Source organism: Diaphorina citri, unplaced genomic scaffold, assembly GCF_000475195.1.
Source record: "Diaphorina citri unplaced genomic scaffold, Diaci psyllid genome assembly version 1.1 scaffold1224, whole genome shotgun sequence".
Lineage (NCBI taxonomy): Eukaryota > Metazoa > Arthropoda > Insecta > Hemiptera > Psyllidae > Diaphorina > Diaphorina citri.
Window position 1 is genome coordinate 53,788 of NW_007378653.1, and position 5,754 is coordinate 59,541.

Here is a 5,754-nt window from a genome sequence, read left to right on the forward strand (position 1 = left end):
CGCCTGAACTCCACCAGGTTGCGCTACCAGTATCATTTTTGATTTTACTTCTCGAGGCTTCACGTTCTTAGTTCATACATGATACATACTACATACATAGCTAAATACTCTCTCTAGACGCGTTCTGTAACAATATCCTTATCTGCTTTTGCAATAGGTAACCTGAACCTGAGTTTGTCTCCTCTATGAAAATACATAATAGAGGGTGTCCTAATAAGAAGTATATTCAATTCCACCTCTAGTTATTCGAAAGAATGTGAATGTAAATTTGAACAGTAAAGGATACCTATTGATATCCTTATCTGCTTTTGCAATAGGTAACCTGAACCTGAGTTTGTCTCCTCTATGAAAATACATAATAGAGGGTGTCCTAATAAGAACGCAAGATTTGATTGTTCAGTAAAGCATGGATTTCTCGGTAAAGCATGGGCTTCTCGGGGTTGTGCATGTGGTCGCGCTGCGTGCTCCCGGGGCTTCGTGGGGTGTGCATGAGGTCGCGCTTCGCGCTCCCTTGGCTTCGCCCCTGAAAACTGATATCGTCCCTGAGTCGTGTCTCGAAGAAATGAAAAATTAAAAGCGAGAGGAAATATTGAACGCAGGAAAAGTTTTGCTGCCCTCAAACTTTGTTCCCTGTGTATTTCTTATGGGGAACTAATAAACGTCAATATCTTGGGAACGGTTTGGAATTTTGGGAGTTTCCGATTTTTCCAAGGATGTACAAAAAATAAGGAATCCAATGGTGAAAACCTTCCTAGCTCATCTAGAAGTGGGTTAGAATTTGTATACGTGAGTCAGTCAGTCAGTTACACAAGGGGCTGTATATATTTAGGACTTGTCGCATGAAGTAACCGTATTGTAGATTGTACTATTGTACTCTGTTTTCTTTTCAGATAAAGATGAAAAGATGTCTTTTTCTTTATTTTCAATACTTTTCGCGATCAAAAACGACAAAACAAGCTGACACCGTGACGCTCGTCTCGGTCACAAAGTATGGTAAAAGGCATAACCCTGCTATCATGTTTAGCTGTTGCATGCATGCTGTTGTCATGTGCCGTTGCATGTCGCAAGGAAGGGAATGCTATACCTTTTTACTTTCCTTATCCTATAGGAAGGAAAGTAATGTAATCGGGTCAAATTTTCGATGGTCAGTTTTTAGTGTGACAAGGTTTTTACTTTCCTTATCCTATAGGAAGGAAAGTAATGTAATCGGGTCAAATTTTCGATGGTCAGTTTTTAGTGTGACAAGGATGCGACACGAAACTTTTGGTTAAGATAGGTGCTGCGTTTGGCGGTATTTTACCGCTTTTAGGCGGTTTTGGGTGTAATTTAACAATATCTCGAAAACAATAAGAGCTAGAGACTTGAAATTTGGTATGTAGATGTCAAATGTGACAAGAATGCGACACAAACCTTTCATTAGGATAGGTACTGCGGTTGGCGGTATTTCACCGCTTTTTAGCGGTTTTCGGTGTAATTTAACAATATCTCGGGAACGGTAAGAGCTAGAGACTTGAAATTTGGCATGCAGCTGTCAAATGTGACTAGGATGCGACACGAAACTTTTGGTTAAGATCGGTGCAACACTTGGCGGCATTTCTGCCGCTTTTGGCGGTTTTCGGTGTAATTACATATCTCGGGAACGGTAGGTATATATGAGACTTGAAATTTGGTATGAAGACCACAAATGTGACAAGGACGCAACACTTTTGATTAAGATAGGTGCTGCAGATGGCGGCAATTCGGCCGCTTTTTGGCGTCCTTCGACCACTTTTTGGTGGTTTTCAGCTATACTGACTAAACGGTTAGAGATTTTGTAAAAGTTACAATAGAAGAACACCCAAATAAGCATCTTTCAATAGGATAAGGAAAGTCATGTGATGTTCATACCAGATTTTTAAGGTGTAAAATCATAACCAGGTATTACTTGTTTTCTTTTATTATTATTATTATTATTATTATTATTATTATTATTATTATTATTATTATTATTATTATTATTACCTTTCTCTCTCTCTCTTTCTCTCTCTCTCTCTCTCGCTCGCTCACTAGCTCTTCCTACGTATGTACATGCAGTATGTCTCAGATGTACGTATGTATCTACATATTTCCTACCCCTATACCCTATAACTTTTCATCAACTGAGAGTTTTCGAATATCTCTCTCTCTCTCCCTCCCTCTCTCTCTCTCTCTCCTTCTTTCCCTTTCTCTCCTCCCCTTCTCTCTCACTCACTCTTGTTGAATTTCCGAAGGCGTTTTTCCTGCATTAAGAAAGGTCAAAAAGAGAGACAGGAGGAAAAAGAAAATGACCTAACCGTTTTCCTTTTTTATAAGATCCTTGCCAAAAATTCTCTGTTCTTTACTTTCTCATTCTGTCTCTACTCTTTCTCTCTCTTTCTATCTATCTATCCTTTCTTCTCCATCTCTTTCTCTCTGGAATGTGGGCTGAAATAAACAGTCACACAAATGATGGTGTCAGCAATGCCCTCAATGATCGACAATCTTTTTTTTCCCCCTAGTTTTGTCGTTAGCCAGTCATTCTTGCTTGCTTGCTTGCTTGCTTGCATGCATAGGTCTCACTCTCAAGTGCCGCATGCCAGCTAGTAATTCGGAAGCCATGCTTGAGTTGCCCGCTGCACCAGCTCAGCCTTGCCTTGCGTTACGTTGCGTTGGTCGTATCTAAACTTTCCTTATTTCCTACACGGACCATGTTCTTCCATTCGCTGGCAACTCCTTTTCAGCCAACGTATTAAAAGATAGTAAATCCAAGAAATACTATTCTATTACGTAACAGTAAAAAAAGGATTCCTCTGAAAACTCCGTATAAAAGCTCTCTTTCCCAAGGAGCAATAGAACCCTCTACTTCTACCTCGACCTTTTTTTTCTACCTACTTAAAAGCGAAGTAGTTTTCCAACGTCTCTCTGTTTTTCCAATATCTCGCCTCCCTACTTTTCCTAATCCACTATTATTGCTTTGGAAGTCTGCCACCTTTAAACAGAAAAGAAAAATCTTGTCCGTTTTGTATGTCGCGGGGTCCAAAGATAGGACACCTGGATCGGTGGTTCCACTGATAATTAATATGGACATACGCGGGTCATAAGCATAGAGCGAGAGAGAGGGGGGAGAAATAGAGAAAGACAGCTTTTCTTGTGCACGAGCCTTGTTACCGTATTATTCGTCAGGTAGTGTCCACTATGTAGTCCACCTTCCCAAAATCTGGGATGATACATAATGTACGAAGTAATTTCATTTCTTCTCCCTCTCTCTCTCTTTCTCTCTCCCTCTCTTTCGGTCGTCCAGTTGTCGACAAAAGTGCTATGGACCATTTAGCAATTGTATTTGTGATCCTAATTCAAGTATAATTACCACATTTGTGGTGTGAATCAATATAGCTATGTCTAGGCTTGCCAAACGTCCCGAATTGGCCGGGACAGTCCCGAATTTCAGGGGGTGTCCCGGCGTCCCGTTCAGTTTTTCATTTTGGGGCGTTTTGTCCCGAATTTCCGTTTTTGTCCCAGAAAAAATTCGGGACGCGTTTTTTAACTTAACTATCTTTCTAGGTTTACCGTTCATCAGTTCGCTCTTCCACTTTGCTAAACCTCTATAAACGAGAAAATGTTGTATTAAACCGCCTTAAACGAAAAAAAAAAAATGAGCTGGTCCCTTGGATTCTCGTTTATCCAGGTTCGACTGTATTTTGTTTATCTGTTTTTAATAATATGTTACCTATCACCTATCGTATACCTACATAAAAACTTGTCCCGAATCGACATTTCGGATATTTGGCAAGCCTAGGCAAACCATACCAATCCTAAAAAAAGTTCGAGGTCTGCAAATTCCGCGGGCAGTACACAATTCGGATCACATTTTTTCCCCTATACCCACAATTAGTCAAACAAAAAATTTGAAGCTCTTTTTCCCTATATGTAGGTACCTACCTACCTGATTTGACTCTCAAAAAAATCAGTAAAGTTAATCAAAATATAAATACCTACAAATAGCAAACTGAATAACAGCTCCTACCTACCTGATTTGACTCTCAAAAAAATCAGTAAAGTTAATCAAAATATAAATACCTACAAATAGCAAACTGAATAACAGCTACGAGCCTTACGATACGAATGGATGAAAGAAAGGCTTTGGCTGGGAGGAAACCAGTTCGGTCACAAAACCTTTTTTTGCTACCAATTGGGTCCCGAATTTGCGAAGGTCAGTGACCAGTTGGGTCCCGGGTTTGAGAGGGTCTAAGTACCAATTGGTTCCCACACTTAAATTGATACCTGTTTATTATTATTATTTTTTTTTTTTTTTTTAAGATTGAAATGATAGATTGCACTGCTAAATAAATTGATTATTTTCTTTTTACTTTTTGAATGAAAATATGTTTTTCATTTTTTGTTCATCGGGGGAATAGAACTATACCTTTCTTTTTTCTATCGGGGGAATAGAATCATACCCTTCTGGCTTCAAATTTTGCAATCGGGGGAATCGGTATGAAATCGGGGGAATTGAATGCTGTCCACTATAATAACCTCAGAATAAGAATAACATAGAAGGAGGGTTTGGGTCTTTTTCTCTTTTTACATATCAAGATCGAAGGACAGTTCACGAACAGCTGACTAACCAAATTTGTTTAGTCAGCTGACAAAACTCTTCTCTCATTGGTGGAAATTTTCTGAAAATTATTGAAATCTTTGTTTACATTTTGCAGTCCCGGTCTGTATTTTCAATTTCCCCCGATTTCTGAATGGTTTTAAAGTCAATAATGGATAAATAAGATAAGATACCCATCGAATTTACTTAGAAGTTTTTAAAAGTAAAAGTTTCGTAAAAAGCAGAAATAATGTTTCAAAATTTCTGTAAAAATCATCCTACCCAGGAAATTATTTATGCCGAGAGTTTCCGAACGAAAACCCGAATATCATCGATCTGCAATGCATACTATCCACTCGCTCGCCTACTCGAGTGAGAAATCGGTGCGGTGTAATTTCCAGGAATAAATATTCAACTCGAGTAATTTCCACTCGAGTTACAACTCGAATTGGAAAATAATCAAGTAGAAAATATTCGAGTTGAGAAATCTCACTCGAGTCCCATCACTACCACATCGACTCGCATCTCAGATCTACTTTTCTCTTTTATTCTTCGCGATGCAATGATATAATGTAAAACAAAACTTCTCACACTCCGCGCTCACAGACTTCGCTCATATTCCCCCGGTTCAATTGATAGGTATCTCAGAATTCTCAGATCAGATCTTCGAGAGCAGTTATTGAGGTTCGCGAAAGCCCTCTTGGCCGGTTTCCTCTATAGGCCGTAGCCCGTAGCCGAGTTTTGCTCTCACGGTTCACGCCGTTCACGGTTACCTGTTACCTTGCGTAATGATGGGACTCGAGACTCGAGCACTCGAGTGAGATTTCTCAACTCGAGTGGAAATTACTCGAGTTGAATATTTATTCCTGGAAATTACACCGCGCCGATTTCTCACTCGAGTAGGCGAGCGAGTGGATAGTATGCATTGCAGATCGATGATATTCGGGTTTTCGTTCGGAAACTCTCGGCATATACGGGTATACCACTATACCCCTCCCCCTCTTCAGTTCTCTTTCTTGTATCTGCATCATCATCTAGTAAGAGGCAAGAGGGGAGAGGGGGGTAGTGAATCATTCAACTCGTTCAAACGAATAGTTTTTCTGACGAATAGATTTGTATTGTACTCGAGTAGAAACTGTATGTTGCAATAATATGTGGCGAGT